A 19,832-nucleotide genomic window follows, 5' to 3' on the forward strand; every position below is an offset into this window, starting at 1 on the left:
TAGCTTGACGGTTGTCTTCCTCAGTTGAGGTTATATTTAACCTTGTCCTTCTCCTCCATATCTCCCAAGTAATGTTTGAGTCTTTGACCGTTCACAGTGAAGGTTCGTTGTGACTTTTCTTCCATGATTTCTACTTGTCCATATTTGGAGACCTTGGTGACAAGGAATGGTCCAGACCACCTTGATTTTAGCTTCCCTGGAAATAGCTTCAGCCTAGAATTGTAGAGCAATACTTTTTGTCCTTCTTCAGGGCTATGTGGGCTATGTTGCTGTCATGCTTCTTCTTTGCTCTTTCTTTGTAAATTTTGGCATTCTCATAAGCTTCAGCTCTGAATTCTTCCAACTCTTGAATTTGCAACATCCTTCTTTCTCCAGCAGCTTTGCTGTCCATGTTCAAGATTTTCAAGGCCCAGAATGCCTTGTGCTCCAACTCCAGTGGCAAATGGCAAGCTTTTCCATGTACTAGTTGGTAAGGGGACATTCCAATTGGTGTTTTGAAAGCTGTCCTATATGCCCAAAGAGTATCATCTAGCTTAATCGACCAGTCCTTCCTTGAAGTTCCCCCAGTCTTTTCCAGGATCCTTTTGAGTTCTCTGTTAGATATTTCGGCTTGCCCACTTGTCTGTGGATGGTATGGTGTGGCCACCCTGTGTTTGACTCCATATTTTAGAAGCAACGCCTCTAATGGTTTGTTGCAGAAGTGGCTTCCTCCATCACCTCTTTTTCTTTTTCTTTTGTTGCAGACGGTGTAAAAGATTGTCCTTGTTCCTTGTCTCTCACATTTTCCTTTGCTTCATCTTCTGTGGTTTCCTTTGAGATCTCCTTTAGATTCTTTCCACTTCTGAGGGTTATGGCTTTACATTCTTCCCTTGCAATAGTCTTGGCAGCATGAGAAACGCTTGGCCCAGGGGTTTGCTTAGACAAATATACAATTTGATTTTCTAGCTTCTGGATAGCAGCTCCTTGGTTTTGCAGGTTAGAATTTACTTCTTCCTTAAAGGCTTTCAATTCGGTTATGTCTTGACTCATGGTTGCAAGCATTCCTTCTATCCTGTTTAATTGATCTTGAAATTGTTGGTTCGGATTAGGTTGGGTAGGTTGATTATTTTGGCAATGATATGATGGTTGGGAGTAAGTGTTTTGTGTGGCTTGGTATGATCTTTGGTTGGAGTTTTGGTATGTGGAATTGGTTCCAGTTTAAGCTTAAACTGGAACTTAAACTCCACATGTGATATTCAAGCTTCCTTTATTGATTTTTGTTGCTTCCTTGCCTAGCCTCTTCTTCCCTGAAATCATCCAAACAACTGCATCAAAGTCTTGCAAATTTTCATGAGAATCTTCCATTCATAGCATTCAAGTAATATAACTAAAAACTCATGAAATTTGCATAAAAATCATGCTGTTTGGATGGTTCATTGCTTTGTTATTCATTTAACCATTCTTGGTTACTTTAAGCTCAAGAAAGTGCATAAAACAACTAAAACTAACAGAAAAATGCTAGTGAAACTCGCCTAAGATGCCTTGGCATCAGCCTTCACGAATATAAACCCAATTTGTTAGTTACGAAACCAAAAAGTGTTTACTTTAATTCACTTAATCACATAATTAAACCCACATAATAATAAATACATAAACTTATTCAAATACATCTCAAATACAAGTATTGTCCCTCTAAAATTACAAAAGAATAAATGACAAGGGAAAAACGGAATCTAAGGTTAAACCAAATACAGAAAATAAAAATACATATATGTAAATAAGGCATCCTTAGTTCAGTCGCGGCTTCGCGTCAAAGCTTCCTGAATCTGTCACTGAAAAATGAATTCTGTAGGAGGGTGAGAACATCATCCTCGAAAGGGTTCTCAGTAGAGGGTTTAAGAATTGTCATAAGAAGATACGTATAAAGAGAAGATTTGACTCTAAGGTAGTTATTATCGTTCGTCCTATGAATCTTTTAAAAACCAATGACTAATCATCCAAAAACACATTTCAAAAATCAATATTTAAATATCCAGAAATCCAAAACTTTTCTTTTCTTATAAGAAAATCTTAAGCAGTTTCTTAAACTGTATGAATGACCAACCTATTCTAAGCATAGGTTCATTAAGTCTATGCTGAACTACTTGATTTTTCATACTTTAATAAAACCTCAGTCAGGAACTAACCACGCAATCAATCAACACAATCATCAATTCAGTACCAAAACTCAATCTTAAAAGTATCACACTAGGACAAACACAGGCAAAATAGACAAGGAAAGCACATGTATAGATAGCAGTTACAACAAGTAGCTCAGATAGCAGTTAAAGACAGTTAAGCAGTTAGGAAAGCCAAAACAAATTCAAACCTAAACCAAGCATGCAAATGCACATGATGCATGCCTGCCCTATGGCTAATGAGCTCATCTGCCAGTTATACAGCCAACCCGACATGTCCTCGTAGCTAACTATTAGAAAGTCCCTCTGTACGCGCATCCCCAAGCTCAATAATATCCATGGGAAAAATTCCAAGCTCATCCATGGGGAGAGACAAAGCCCCAAGCTCAAATTTATATATATATATATATATATGCATGCCCATGGGAAAAAGTGCCCGGTCACATCTTACGTATAGAAGGTCAACAATTTGTCTCAATTTTGCAAGTCTCATTTATTTTTAATTCATTCTCATCATCAATTCATATCTCATCTCCAAATTCATTCAAAAATCATACTTTAAAATCAATCCTCATCATCCTTCATTCAAGTTCAATCATCATCATCCATCCTTTCATTCCGTTCATCAACAATCTCAATTCAAAACATCATTCATTCTTTTCTAAATAAATCAAACTTAAAACATATAATCTTTAAAACCAAATATTTCTGAATAATCACTTCAAACGAAGCTTTCTGATTTTTATAAAAATTTCGGCAACATCTTCTCTAAAACTCGGACTTTGCTACCCTTACTGGTCTCATCAAAACCATATTTTCCAACCCGTTCTCATCCAGCTTCAATATCAAACAACTCCAATGTCAAATCATTTTCAAATTCGAACCAGCTTCAATAATAAATCATCTCCAATTCTCAAGTCATTACCAATAAATCAAACCAACAGTTTCTCAAACTCTTTCCAATGGTTTCAAACCCAAGTCTTTCCTTAATATAAAAATATATATACATCAAATTTCCAAAATAAAATCACTTTTCAGTATAAACTTTCAATAACCGCACGCCAACTCAAGAAAATCAATAATCCAATCAAGCAGTCGCAACCTCAGTTTCAAACCACTTTCGCAGCAACCACAGCAACTCTAATCGCAACATATAATAATCAAAACTTAATCTTATAATAATTTATGCCGCAAAATCTTAGCGTAAAATAACAGAACAGCGACTAAATGGCTTTGCGAAACAAAAACGCTTACCTCAAATAAAAAGCAGCGATTAACCTAAGTAGTGGCATCCCCAGTAGTGGTTCCAGCGACCAACAGCTCAAAACGGCAAGCCGCATGGAGGAAGCTCCGGTAGTGACGGTGACCACCACGACAGCTCCTGCTTTCCTTCCTCATCGCGGTTCTTCCTCTCTAAACTTGCTTCCTGACGGCGACGAATCTCTCTCCCTCTTACTCGTTCTTGGCTTGGCGGCGGCACTGGAAACAACGGACGGCGACGGCCTGGCGAGACCCGACGGTGTGGGACGTCGACGACTGCTCTTCCGGCTTGCGCTCCTCCTCTTCGCCTTGAACTCGGTGATGGCGACAGCTTGGCGGCGACAGAGCGGCGGCGTCGAGGCATGGCGATAACGCATGTGACGGCTCGACGATTCGGCGGCGACAATGACCTCCCCTTCAATCGGCACGCCTCCTTTCATCCCCTCTTTATCTCGGTTGTCCTCCGTTCCCTCACTACCTCGATCCCCATCTCTCTTCCTCTGCTCTCTCTCTTTTCCCCCATTTTCTTTCTTTCTTCCTTCCTTGTTTCCCTGCCCCCACTCTGTTCTTCCCTTTCTCTTGTTTCTTCTTTTTTTTTTTACTGTCATGCGTGTGATAAGGAAAATGTTAATGGCGGCTAGGGTTGAGTACAAGGGAATTAGGGTTTTGTGTTTAATTTTTATGATTAGAGTTTGATTTGGGAGAAATTTGAAATTAAGGATATTTTGGTAAATTAGGATTTGGTAAATTCTAAATCAAATTATGTTATATTGTATAAATTTTGAAATCTAAATTTAATCTTTCAAAATCACTTTGAAAATATTATTTAATTATCAATTTGCAAATTGACTTTTAATCAAATATTGTAATTTAAAATTAGAGATAATATAATTAATTTTTTTTTGTTTATAAAAATTAACATATTAAATCCTAAAATCTCAATTATTTAAACTAAGTCATATAAAATTCTTATTTTTTATAACTACTAAGCTTTATAGTTTAAATATAGAAAATTATCCAATAATTAGAAAATTAAGTAAAATTTCTATTTTAATTATTAGAACTTGATTTAATTACTTTTAATAAAATAGTTTATAAAAATAAAATCTTTAATGAATAAATAAATTAAAATTTGCTCAAAATAAGATTTTTCCGAAATTTCTGGGTCTTACAAGGTGAGCTTGAAATTTAAATCTTTAATTAACTTAAACTCTCACCTAACACATATAACAAGCTATATAATCAAATGCAAACCTAAGTACCCATTCTTTACTTTTTCACATACTCATGCATTCTCCCTTTTTTATCACAACACATATGCATTGTTACTATTACTTTACTTTGGGGTATTTTATCCCCTTTATATATATATATATATATATATACAAGAGAGACTAATGCCTATGGTTCAACATTTAGTGCATGAGTATGTATCCAATTCCCAAGATCTTCAACAAAAATACTAAAGTACACCTTTATCTCTACTAATGTTCCCAAACTTTTTCACACGTAAATGATACACACTCTCACTATCCTAAACTAATCAAAGATCCAAATAAGGGACATATATTATTTTTCACTTAGGGGTAGTGATGTGTTAAAATGAAGAACAAAAGGGGATTAAAATAGACTCAAAATTGGTTAACAAAGAAAGATAAAAGGTAGGCTATTTGGGCAAGTGAGCTAAAAGAAATAAAGGCCTTAATCATATAAATGCATATATACATCAAATAATGGACATAAAAAATTAAACAAATCAAAGATTTTAATCATAAAAAGAGAATAACACAAACAAGAATGAAAATAGTGGTTATATGATGTAACCACATAATTAGGCTCAAAACTCACATGCTTATGTGTTCTTAGCTCAAAAATATGTTCCACAATATATTTCAAGCAACTTTCATTAAAACAAATATCAACTCAATTCAATTAGGATATTAATGCCCTGTTAAGAATATATTTCTTAAAAAATTTTATTATTTTAACTAAGCTTATTATATATATGCAAAGAAATGCAATAAACTAAAAAAATGCAATTAAAGCTCTAAAATATATACAAACTAAGAAAAATATAAAATGTGAAAGTGTTTGGGATTAGAATTTGTCACCCAAGATTGCCGATCGGTGACGAGCTCCCCACACTTAAAGGTTTGCACCATCCTTGATGCATCCAAAGATGAGCAAGGGGGTATGGCGATTATACGGATTGCCACCTTCAGCTGGTGGATCAACCGGCTGCTACATATTCTTTATCCCACTTCCCTTGTTACTTATGATGACTCACCCATGAAAGATAGAAAATAGGATATAAGATGAGTGAATGTAAAAGCAAAGAGGCATAGATTGTTGGAATGAGGTGATGATCACTAAAATGAAGTGAGTGAACAAGTTTGTGACATTGATGAAAATAAGTGTGTGAATTCTAAGTTGCGTGGTTTAGAACATACACACTAGCATAGAAAGCTATGTCACAATTACACAAAAGAAGCATGCACTTCACTCATTCTAGTGTGCTTGAGATACTTTAAAAGAACTTGTAGGTTAAGACAAACAAACAAGTAATAAAGGAGCATAAAAGCAATCAAGAAATAATCAAACAATTGTAAAAGGATGATAGAGGAAAGTTTATTTGCAACACCTAATTGACATGAAGTGGAAAACATGGCAAGCATAGTCCACAAAACTTAAAAAGCTCAAAAAATTGTCACTAGGTAAGCTTATGATCTAATTTCACAATTTTTCAATTTCAATGCATCAACTTAGGTGACTTAAATAAAAATCAATCATAGCAAGCATCACCTAACAAAAAATGCATCAACTAAAAACAAATTACCTAATAATCGATAATGTCATCAAATCACATGGTGGCCAAAATATGCAATTTAGAAATCCAAAAACATTCTCAAAGGCAATGTTATGAGTACTTAGTATGCACAAAATTAAACATGAAGAACTCAATACCAAGCAATAATTTATATCCTTAACAAAGAATTGCAACAATAAATATTTATAACAATGATGCTAAAATAGTATCCAATCAGTAATCAACAGCAATATCTCAATAGAATCAGCAATTCAAAGCAATAATCCAACACTTAGCACTAAAATAGAAAATTAAACAAAAAATTAAACCAACTAACTAACTAAATACTAACTAACTAACCAAAGAAGAGGATAGTAGGTGGTGGTGATAGTGGTGGATGGTGATTAGAGGAGCGAAAGAAGAGAGGAGAAGAGAAAAGAAGAAAGGAAATAGAGAGAATAGGAGAAAAGAAGAGTATGTGAAACAGGGGAGGGGTCACTCGTACACGTGATAGGGTGAAAATGGGGATTGACGTGTACGCGTCTGGCAGACATACGCATGACAGGGTGAAAATGGAAGGCGACGCGTACACGTGGGTCACACATACGCGTGATGGGCATGTTCGAAAAAAATATGTCTACGTACTTATGTGTGCAAATGCTCTGGATAGAGAGGTAGTATGAAAGTGTGCCTATGCATAGGCTTGTGCGTACGCACAAAAGGCAAAAATTTTTTTTACTGAAAACGGATCATGTGTGCATGCGCATAGATGCGTGTGTATGCACAAAGAGGGTAAAAGGTTGGGGTGCGTACACACAAGCAGGTGCGAGTGCTCCCGACAGAGGGTGTGCAAACGAGTGTGCGTACGCACAGATGACAAAAACTAGGGGAAGTGTGCATACGCACAGTCCTCTGTTTCTCCAAAAAAAAGTTTTCCAAACTCTAAGATACCAAACTTGAGCTCAACAAAAGGTTTCAACCCCAAAACATCCAACATTGCACAACCACATGACCAAACTAAAATTCAACCTAACTAATCTATAAATTAAACTAAACCTAAGCTATCAACAAGAAACAAAATGAAATGAATTAAAACGATATACAAAGAGAGGGTTAGAAAGGTGTTACCATGGTGGGGTGTCTCCCACCTAGCACTTTTATTTATTGTCTTTAAGTTAGACAACTGGGAGAGACCTTACTAAGGTGGCTTGCTTGAATTCTCCACCAATTCTTGAATTTCCAATGTCCTCCCTGATCCCAATCCTAACCATTAACAAAAACAAAAGATAACCAAAAGGCAAGCTATTTACATATTAACAAATTTACAATAGCCAACAATATAACACCATTGCAATTTTCCGGCAACGGCGCCAAAAACTTGATGAGTAGGATTTGTGCCGGTTTAGAAATCCTCAAAATAAGAATCACTTCATTGATAGCATAGTCCAAACCGGTAATTAAATCCCAAACATCAAAGTTTAAAATAAATAATTGTCACAATCAAAACAAATATTAACCGGGAGTTTGAAGTCTCGGGTCGTTCTCCCTAGGAATTGCAATAAAATGCTCAATTATTGGCTACGAAGAAATAGGATTGGGGTTTTGATGGCAAGAAGCAAGACATATAAATAGCAAAAAATTAAAGAAACAAACAATAACTAAACATCAAAAGTAATTAAACTAAGACAATTAAGGAAATTAACTAAGAAAGCTCTTGGCAAAGAGTGATAGTTAAGGTTATCTATCCTAGCCATTGACCACAAACATATGATGATTATGAAGAGTTAATGCTACTCACTCAATCCTAACATCAAGGATAAGTCAAATAAGCATAATTGATCTCAATCTACAAGTCCTAGCCTACTTACTAATTAGCTTAGTGAAAGACCAGCATTAGTGGAAACCAAATCAACTAACTACCCTACTATATCAATCACGAATGCACATCAATGATTCAAGATCACCTAAGTCCTCAATTCCAAGCCAAGAGTGGGAAAAACTACACTAAAACTACGTAAAGCATTTTATCAAATACTTGGTGTGCATGAAAATAAAATAATATTAAATTGCAATAATAATAAATTCTAAAGCTACCAAAAGTAAGAAAATAATACTAACAACTCAATTAAATAACAATAAACAAAGAAACATTAAATTGCATTAAATGGAAATTAAAATTAACAAGAGTTCATCAAACTAAAAAGTTGCTCAAATGAGAATCAACAAGAGAAACTAAGAGAACTAAACTACTAGAGCATGGAAATATAAATGAAACTACAATAAAACAAGAATTAAAGAGAAACATTAAGGGAAAATTAACTAAAAAAAATCCTAATTCTAGAAAGAAGGGGGAGCTTCTCTCTCTAAAAAACTACCCTATAACATGTTAAAACCTAAACCTAATTGCTTCCCCCTTGGTGCGCAGAAATCGTGACGGTTCCATTCCTTGGTAACGGCGCTAAAAACTCAATACGCACGTTCATAATCTTAGTTCTTTGTCACAACTTCGCACAACTAACCATCAAGTGCACTGGGTCGTCCAAGTAATAAACCTTACGTGAGTAAGGGTCGATCCCACGGAGATTGTCGGCTTGAAGCAAGCTATGGTCACCTTGTAAATCTCAGTCAGGCGGATTCAAATGTATTAAGAGATTATAGTGTACTAAAAGATAATTAAAATAGGATAGAGATACTTATGTAATTCATTGGTGAGAGTTTCAGATAAGAGTATAGAGATGCTTTCGTTCCTCTGAACCTCTGCTTTCCTGCTGTCTTCATCCAATTATTCCTACTCCTTTCCATGGCAAGCTTTATGTAGGGCATCACCGTTGTCAATGGTTACATCCCATCCCCTCTGTGAAAATGGTCCAATGCGCTGTCACTGCATGGCTAATCATCTGTTGGTTCTCGATCATACTGGAATAGGATTTACTATCCTTTTGCGTCTGTCACTACACCCAGCACTCGCGAGTTTGAAGCTCGTCACAGCCATCCCTTCCCAGATCCTACTCGGAATACCACAGACAAGGTTTAGACTTTCTGGATCTCAAGAATGGCCATCCATGGGTTCTAACTTATACCACGAAGATTCTAATATCTCGGACTCGGTCCCCTGTATTAGATATCTAAGAGATATTCATTCTAGCTTGTTTGCATGTAGAACGGAAGTTTTTGTCAGGCACGCGTTCATAAGTGAGAATGATGATGAGCATCACATAATCATCACATTCATCATGTTCTTGGGTGCGAATGGATATCTTAGAATAGGAATAAGCTTGAATTGAATTGAAAAACAGTAGTACTTTGTATTAATTCATGAGGAACAGCAGAGCTCCACACCTTAATCTATGGTGTGTAGAAACTCTACCGTTTGAAAATACATAAGTGATAATGGTCCAGGAATGGCTGAATGGCCAGAATGAAAGTCTAAGATAGAATAAAACTAATCAAAGATCTCTTACAAAGATAGTAAAAAGTCCTATTTATACTAGACTAGTTACTAGGGTTTACAGAAATGAGTAAATGATGCAGAAATCCACTTCCGGGGCCCACTTGGTGTGTGCTTGGGCTGAGCATTGAGCTTTACACGTTTAGAGGTCTTTCTTGGAGTTGAATGCCAGTTTGTAACCTGTTTCTGGCGTTTAAATCCACTTTGCAACCTGTTTCTGGCGTTTGACTCCAGAATGCAGCATGGAACTGGAGTTCAACGCCAGTTTACGTCATCTATCCTTAATCAAAGTATAAACTATTATATATTTTTGGAAAGCCCTGGATGTCTACTTTCCAATGCAATTGAGAGCGTGCCATTTGGAGATCTGTAGCTCCAGAAAATCCACTTTGAGTGCAGGAAGGTCAGAATCCAACAGCATCTGCAGTCCTTCTTCAACCTCTGAATCTGATTTTTGCTCAGGTCCCTCAATTTCAGCCAGAAAATACCTGAAATCATAGAAAAACACACAAACTCATAGTAAAGTCCAGAAATGTGATTTTTAATTAAAAACTAATAAAAATATACTAAAAACTAATTAAATCATACTGAAAACTATATAAAAACAATGCCAAAAAGCGTATAAATTATCCACTCATCACAACACCAAACTTAAATTGTTGCTTTTCCCCAAGCAACTGAAAATCAAATAGGATAAAAAGAAGAGAATATACTATAAATTCTAAAATATCGATGAAACTTAGCTCCAATCAGATGAGCGGGACTTGTAGCTTTTTGCCTCTTGAATAGTTTTGGCATCTCGCTTTATCCATTGAGGTTCAGAATGATTGGCATCTATAGGAACTTAGAATTTAGATAGTGTTATTGATTTTCCTAGTTCAGTATGTTGATTCTTGAACACAGCTACTTTATGAGTCTTGGCCGTGGCCCTAAGCACTTTGTTTTCCAGTATTACCACCGGATACATAAATGCCACAGACACATAACTGACTGAACCTTTTCTGATTGTGACTCAGCTTTGCTAAAGTCCCCAATTAGAGGTGTCCAGGGTTCTTAAGCACACTGTTTTTTTGCTTTGGACCTTGACTTTAACCACTCAGTCTCAAGTTTTCACTTGACACCTTCACGCCACAAGCACATGGTTAGGGACAGCTTGGTTTAGCCGCTTAGGCCAGGATTTTATTCCTTTAGGCCCTCCTATCCACTGATGCTCAAAGCCTTGGATCCTTTTTATTTACCCTTGCCTTTTGGTTTTAAGGGCTATTGGCTTTTTGCTCTTGCCTTTTGGTTTAATGAGCTTTTGGCTTTTTCTGCTTGCTTTTTCTTTTTCTATATATTTTTTTTGCCATTTTTTTTCTTTTCTCTCTTTTTTTTTTTGCAAGATTTTGTATTCACTACTTTTTCTTGCTTCAAGAATCATTTTTATGATTTTTCAGATTATCAAATAACATTTCTCCTTTTCATCATTCTTTCAAGAGCCAACATATTTAACATTCATAAACAACAACTTCAAAAGACATATGCACTGTTCAAGCATACATTCAGAAAACAAAAAGTATTGCCACCACATCAAAATAATTAAACGAGTTTCAAGGATGAATTCAAAACCATGTACTTCTTGTTTTTTTGTTTTTAGAACAGTTTTCATTTAAGAGAGGTGATGGATTCATATTCATAACTTTAAGGCATAGACACTTATACACTAATGATCATATAGTAAAGACACAAACATAAATAAAACATAAGGCTCAAAAACCGAAAAACAGGGAAATAAATAAACAAGGAGATTAAGGAATGAGTCCACCTTAGTAAGGGTGGCGTCTTCCTCTTCTTGAAGAACCAATGGTGCTCTTGAGCTCCTCTATGTCTCTTCCTTGTCTTTCTTGATCCTCCCTCATAGCTCTTTGATCTTCTCTAATTTCATGGAGGATGATGGAGTGCTCTTGGTGCTCCATCCTTAGTTGTCCCATGTTGGAACTTAATTCTCCTAGGGAGGTGTTGATTTGCTCCCAATAATTCTGTAGAGGACCGTGCATCCCTTGAGGCATCTCAGGGATTTCATGGTGAGGAATCTCCTCATGCTCATGTTGAGGTCCATGATCTCTTGTTTGCTCCATCCTTTTCTTAGTGATGGGCTTATCCTCTTCAATGAGGATATCTCCCTCTATGTCAATTCCAACTGAATTGCAGAGGTGGCATATGAGGTGAGGAAAGGCTAACCTTGCCCAAGTGGAGGACTTGTCAGCCACCTTGTAAAGTTCTTGAGGTATAATCTCATGAACTTCCACCTCCTCTCCAATCATGATACTATGGATTATGATGGCCCAATCTATAGTAACTTCAGATCTATTACTAGTGGGAATGATTGAGCGTTGAATGAACTCTAGCCATCCCCTAGCCACTGGTTTGAGGTCATGCTTCTTAGTTGAACCGGCTTGCCTCTTGAGTCAATTTTCCATTGAGCTCCTTCCTCACATATGTCTATGAGGACTTGGTCCAACCTTTGATCAAAGTTGACCCTTCTTGTGTAGGGGCGTGCGTTTTCTTCCATCATTGGCAAGTTGAACGCCAGCCTTACATTTTTTGGACTGAAATCTAAGTATTTTCCCCGAACCATAGTAAGCCAATGCTTCGGATTCAGGTTCACACTTTGATCCTGGTTCCTAGTGATCCATGTGTTTGCATAAAACTCTTGAACCATTAGGATTCCGACTTGTTGAATGGGGTTGGTGAGAACTTCCCAACCTCTTCTTTGGATTTCAAGTCGGATCTCTGGATACTCATTCTTTTTGAGCTTGAAAGGAACCTCAAGGATCACTTTCTTCTTGGCCACAACTTCATAGAAGTGGTCTTGATGGACCTTTGAGATGAATCTCTCCATCTCCCATGGCTCAGAGGTGGAAGCAACTGCCTTCCCTTTCCTCTTTCCAGAGGTTTCTCTGGCCTTAAGTGCCATAAATGGTTATGGAAAAACAAAAAGCAATGCTTTTATCACACCAAACTTAAAATGTTTGCTCGTCCTCGAGCAAAAGAAGAAAGAAAGAAGTAGAAGAAGAAGAGAAATGGAGGAGAGGGAGAGAGAGTAGGTTTTGGCCAAGTGGAAGAAGAGAGGGTTGTGTTGTGTGAAATAGAAGAAGGAATGAGGGGTTTATATAGAAGTGGGGAGGGGTTTAGGGTTCGGCCATTTAGGGTTGGGTTAGGGAGGGAAAATAATTTGAATTTGAAGGTAGGTGGGGTTTATGGGGAAGAGAGGATGGATGTGAGTGGTTAAGAAGTGATGTGGAAGAGTGATTGAGTTGATTGGTGAAGGGTATTTGGGGAAGAGAGTTATGAAAAGGTGTGAAGAGGAGAGAATAGGGTTAGGTGGGGATCCTGTGGAGTCCACAGATCCTGAGGAGATCCTGTGGGGCCTACAGATCAAGTGGGGCCAAGGACTTAACATCCCTGCCTCAATTAGGCGTGTAAAACGCCCTTATTGTGCAATTCTGGCGTTTAACGCCACTTCCATGCTTGTTTCTGGCGTTAAACGCCAGCTTCATGCTTGTTTCTGGCGTTAAACGCCCAAATGGAGCTTGTTTCTGGCGTTTAACACCAGCTTTCCTTTGGGTGCAATCCTGGTGTTTAGACGCCAGACTGCTGCTTCTTTCTGGCGTTTAACGCCAGTTTCATGCTCTGTTCTGGCGTTAAACGCCAGCCAAATACTCCTTACTGGCGTTTAACGCCAGTATGCTCCTCCTCCAAGGTGTGCTGTTTTTAATGCTATTTTTCATTTTGTTTTTTATTTTTCAGTAGTTTTTGTGACTTCACATGATCATCAACCTAATAAAACACAAAATAACAAAGAGAAAATAAAATAAATATGATTAAATAACATTGGGTTTCCTCCCAACAAGTGCTTCTTTAATGTCAATAGCTTGACAGTGAGCTCTCATAGAGCCTCACAGATAATCAAAGCAAGGTTGGAACTTCCCAACACCAAACTTAGAGTTTGGATGTGGGGGTTCAACACCAAACTTAGAGTTTGGTTGTGGCCTCCCAACACCAAACTTAGAGTTTAATTTTGGAGGCTTTGGTTGACTCTGCAGTGAGAGAAGCTTTTCATGCTTCCTCTCCATAGTTACAGAAGGAGATCCTTGAGTTTTAAACACAAGATTGTCCCACTACAACAAATATGGGCTTTAGCAACACCAAAATCTGCAACGCCTTAAAAACGTTCTCTTAGATAGGTTTAGACAACGGTTTTTTACAGTGTTACTATTGAAGTTCAGTTTTCATTATTTTATAACAACAAAATAAAACCGTTCTCTTTGACTATTTTAAAGAACGGTTTTATAACCGTTACTAGAATTTGATTTTTAGCAACGGTTTTTAATGTTGTTTAAATAATTATACAAAAGATATGCTTAAAAACCGTTGCCAAAGTTGCTACACTTTAAAACCGTTCCCTTAGATGATTTTAGACAACAGTTTTTATAATGTTGCTGTTGAAGTTTAATTTTTCATTAAGTTATAGCAATAAAATAAAACCGTTCTTTTTGACTATTTTAAAGAACGGTTTTATAACCATTACAATAAGTTTTTTATTAAGCAATAATTTTTTAATATTTAAATAATTATGCAAATTAAAAGATACATATAAAAATAGTTCTCTATAAATATTAAATTAGTAGAAAATTCAAAAATTATTATTATAAATAAATAACAAATACTATTTATAAAGAAAATAAATTTATAACAAATATTATTTTTTGTTTCATTCTCGCTCTAAAATTTAACCTTTTTTTTACGTTTGAACAAATTTTTGAGAAACTCCTTATAAAACAAAATACAGAGCTCTAGTGTTTTTTCTCCTCTACTAGCCCTAAGTTCCTAACCCACCATAACCCACCACTCATCATCAGAGCCTCGCCATCATCATCACCCAAAATCAGCTTCACGCAGTTTGTGGTGCGCCAAAGAAGGAAGCAGTTCGTGGTGCGTCATCGTTGCGTCTCCGCTGTCCTCGCCGCATGGGTTGTTGCTGCTTCTCCCTTCTCCGCGCCGTGGTCGTTACTTGTAAGACCCATAATTTTTGAAAAAATCTTATTATGAGTTAATTTTAATTTATTTATTTATTAGATACTTTGATTTCATAAATTATTTTATTAAAGATAATTAAACTAAGTTTTGATAAATTGAATTTGAAATAAATTAAGGTTTTTACCAAACTTTATAATTATTGAATATTTTCTTATTTACAATTTAAATTTTAGAAATTTAAAAATAATAAAATTTTGACTATTTAAATTTACTCTATACTCTAATTTTATTAAAATTATTTTACTCTAATTAATCCAAAAATTCCCGAATCAAATCCTAACCTAACTCTAATTTTTATCTAACCCTAATTCTATTACACACACAACCCACAACCCTCAGATGCCGGCCCCAAAACCCCCCGGCCCCTCTTCTCACATAACACACAAGTGACACAACACACGACACATATATGCAGAGATGACGAAGAGAGGAAGAGAGGGAGTCGCCGTCACGTCATCACCGTTCAGCCTATCGCCGCCGCCGTGTTGCCACCGAGCCGTCGGTCATGAAGGGAAGATAGACAGAGGTGCGCAGAGTTCATGAGGGGAGAGAGAGAGGCCGAACGCGAGGAGGGAGGGAACCCTCGTCGTCGCCGTTCGTGGAGTCCGCACCAGCACCGTCGTCGCCGTCGCGGAGGAGCGTTCCTGTCTCCGTGAGCTGCCGCCATCGAAGCTTCTGCTTTACTTTGCTACTTCTGCTGTCACGCCGTTGTCCCTCTGGACGTCGTTGCTTCTGAATCTTGCCCTGTCACTGGTTCTCTGCCTCCTCATTGTGGCTCAACCTCTGTTTAGGTAACTCAAGTGTCTCTTGTTCTGTGAGTTTAATTGATTTGGTTTCTGTTTTGATTTGAATATTGATTTGGTATAATGCTGCCTGTTTTGGTCACTGCCTATCACTGGTTTCTGTTCTGATAGCTGCTACTATTTTTTGTATTTAATTTGTTATTGATTCAGTAATTTATTACTATTCTGTTTTTGGTTTTGATTCACTTTTGTGCTATTATTTAATGTTTCCTGTTTAGTATTTGCATTCTGATTTTTGTTATAATTTCTAATTTACTGTATGCATGAATAATTGTGTCTTCTGATTCAGGTATAAGAAAGCAGTGTGGTGGTTTGAGAAAATATTAGTCCTCATACCAAACTCTAAGTGAAATGTGGGAGCCAACTGTAGTCAACCTTGCTCATGCATATAGAAAATTGAAGTAAGTTGATAAATGTCTAGTCATTTCACATGAACTCTTGTTGTCCACACCTTTTGGAATTGTTAGCCAAAAGAAAGTTTATTACATGGAAGCGAATTTGTCATTTTGGTAGTTGCTTTTGGTATCCCGTAATTTCCTGTCCAAAAACTCTATTTTTCTCAATTTCCTCAACCTGTAGTTTCGAAGTTTGAGTGAAGGATGAAATATCCTTCCATCAAGCTGATCCTGTTGTTTGTTATTTCTTATTAGTAATGAGAAATAGTTAATACCATTGTGATAGTATTGTAGTCCTAATCCTGCATTGTCTAAATTCAATTACGATGTACCATGAAGCAATTTCATATTATGAGAAAGCACTTGTGTTATCAACCAAAAGTTTGAGCACCTATGCTGGTCTTGCCTACACTTACCATTTACAGGTATATAAAATCCTCTTTGTTTTTCCTGTTTTGTGTTGTTCTGCATGCAATAATGTATTCTTAGAAAAGCAAATGTCTTGTGCTTGGTAGCTTCTGCAGTTTGAAATACCTAGGGGATGTGTTTAAAGTCATTTGGAATGATTGCTCGAATTATATCGGATTATATAATTTTGAGGAATAAATGATGGATTATACATGACCTGTATTTTTTTTATTTATTTAGTTGGAGAAGAGGTTGGTAATAATTTGTTTTAGATCTTTGATATTACATGATCTGAGTGCATTAACTGTAGAATTTACTTATTATTGGATTTTTTAATGAAAGAATTTGTGGCAGGTTTCGAGTAGAGCATGTTGAAAGAAACACATTCTATTATATATTTGTATTGAATAGAATGATACACTTGTGCCACCCAATTATTTGGTCTGGAAAAATATCGTGCACACCATGTGCTTGTGAAATTGTGAAACTGTTAAAACTTGTATCAGCTTACTATATATATAATAATAAGTGACACAAAGGCTGCATTATATTCATAGGAAAAAAGAAACAATGAGTGATTCTGCAGTTTTAGAGTGGCTTAGACCTTATGTTGAAGCCAAAGCCTTGGACTTTGTGGTTGTTTGGAAATATCGGGAAGACCCTACTAGCTTGAGGTTCTGCTCTTTTTTGTATATTTGTCATTCATTTTGTGCAATTAAGTTTAGTTTTTTGAGGTATCTATAATACTCTGATTATACTTTTTTTTCTTTTTTTCCCCTGGGTTGTGTTGTGCAGGTTCATTAAGTGGTTGGGTTGTTGCTGTAGTGGGAGCTGTGGTGAAAGCATTGAGGATGCAAAGAAGCTCAAATCTCTGTTGTTTATGATTAAATATTGTTATGACTTAGGCTTTGTTTATTTGACTTCTAAAATCTTTTTTTTATAGGTCATAAATATGGATGAATCTTATAGAATACGTTATAAATAAAATGTTCAATTAGTTTTCTTTAGTAATTTGATTCAAATAGTTGGAATATTAATCTATTGACACTAAAACTTAGTTGGAATATTAATTTCAAGGTAATATGAGAAAACTATTGTAAATAAAGAAAGATATAATTAGAAAATGCTGTTGTCAAAAGTTGCCCAAGATAATGGTGTTAAAACCGTGGTTTAAGGTAGTTACAAAATGGAAATAGTTTTAAAATTGTTGCAAAAAAAAAAAAAAACAACACCAAAGGCAACACTTTTAAATCGTTGTCTTTGTGAATAACAAAATTACAACAGCTTAAAACTGTTGCTTATCCGGTTATGGTTTTAAACTGTTACATCATGCAAGAGAACAGTTTTAAACGTTGCCTATCCAGTAACGATTCTAAACCGTTCTTTAAAAATTGATGTCAAAACCGTTGTCTATGCTAGTAACAATGTCCCGTGTCCGTGTCCGTGTCAGTGTCCGTGCATCACAGCTAGTAACAATGGCAACGGTCTTTTTGGTTGCTGTTGCCTTAGGTAAAAAACCATTGCCTATGAGCGTTGGTAACGGCTGCATATAGCACAGGTCAAAAACCGTTGCCAAAGTGTTGTGTAAAGTTTTAGAAACGATTTTTCGATCTACAGCAATGGTTTTCGACCGTTGCAAAAACCCTTATTTGTTGTAGTGTCCTCATTCAGTTGAAGGATCAATTCTCTTCTGTCCACATTAATCACAGCTCCTGCTGTAGCTAGGAAGGGTCTTCCAAGCATGATGGATTCATCCTCATCCTTCCCAGTGTCAAGGATTATGAAATCAGCAGGGATGTAAAGGCCTTCAACCTTTACTAGTACGTCCTCTACTTGTTCATAAGCCTATTTTCTTGAGTTGTCTGCCATCTCTAATGAGATTCTAGCAGCTTGCACCTCAAAGATTCCCAGTTTCTCCATTACAGAGAGTGACATGAGGTTTATCCCTGACCCAAGGTCACATAGAGCCTTCTCAAAGGTCATGGTGCCTGTGGTACAAGGTATTAAGAACTTTTCAGGATCCTATTTCTTCTGAGGCAATGTCAGTTGATCCAGATCATTCAGTTCATTGATGAGCAAGGGAGGTTCATCTTCCCAAGTCTCATTACCAAATAATTTGGCATTCAGCTTCATGATTGCACCAAGGTACTTGGCAACTTGCTCTTCAGTAACATCCTCATTCTCTTCGGAAGAAGAATACTCATCAAAGCTCATGAAGGGCATAAGGACGTTCAATAGAATCTCTATGGTCTCTAGATGAGCCTCAGATTCCTTTGGTTCCTCAGAGGGAAACTCCTTGTTAATCGCTGGACGTCCCAGGAGGTCTTCCTCACTGGGATTCATGTCCTCTCCCTCCCTTGTAGGTTCGGCCATGATGGTTAAATCAATGGCCTTGCACTCTCTCTTTGGATTCTCTTCTGTATTGCTTGGGAGAGTACTAGGAGGGGTTTCAGTAACTCTTTTACTCAGCTGGCCCACTTGTGCCTCCAGATTTCTAATGGAGGACCTTGTTTCATTCATGAAACTTAGAGTGGCCTTTGATAGATCAGAGACTATATTTGCTAAGCTAGATGGATTCTGCTCAGAATTCTCTGTCTGTTGCTGAGTGGATGATGGAAAAGGCTTGCTATTGCTAAACCTGTTTCTTCCACCATTATTAAAGCCTTGTTGAGGCTTTTGTTGATCCTTTCATGAGAAATTTGGATGATTTCTCCATGAGGGATTATAGGTGTTTCCATAGGGTTCCCCCATGTAATTCACCTTTGCTATTGCAGGGTTCTCAGGATCATAAGCTTCTTCTACAAAAGATGCCTCTTTAGTACTGTTGGATGATTCCTTCAATCCATTCAGACTCTGAGAGATCATATTGACTTTCTGAGTCAATATTTTATTCTGAACTAATATGGCATTCAGAGTATCAATTTTAAGAACTCCCTTCCTCATAGGTGTTTCATTATTCACAGGATTCCTTTCAGAAGTGTACATGAACTGGTTATTTGCAACCATGTCAATGAGTTCTTGAGCTTCTGCAGGTGTTTTCTTTAGGTGAATAGATCCACCTGCAGAATAGTCTAGTGACATCTTTGATAGCTCAGACAGACCATCATAGAATATATCCAAGATGGTCCATTCTGAAAGCATGTCAGAAGGACACTTTTTGGTCAGTTCTTTATATCTCTCCCAAGCTTCATAGAGGGATTCACCTTCCTTCTATCTGAAGGTTTGGACATCCACTCTAAGCTTACTAAGCTTTTGAGGAGGAAAGAACTTGGCTAAGAAAGCCTTGACCAACTTATCCCAAGAGTTCAGGCTATCTTTAGGTTGAGAGTCCAACCATACTCTAGCTCTGTCTCTTACAGCAAACGGGAAAAGCATAAGCCTGTAGACCTCGGGATCAACTCCATTGGTCTTAACAGTATCACAGATCTGCAAGAATGTAGTTAAGAACTGAAAAGGATCTTCTGCTAGAAGTCCATG

The sequence above is a fragment of the Arachis ipaensis genome, chromosome B08 (assembly GCF_000816755.2).
Source record: "Arachis ipaensis cultivar K30076 chromosome B08, Araip1.1, whole genome shotgun sequence".
NCBI classification, from domain to species: domain Eukaryota; kingdom Viridiplantae; phylum Streptophyta; class Magnoliopsida; order Fabales; family Fabaceae; genus Arachis; species Arachis ipaensis.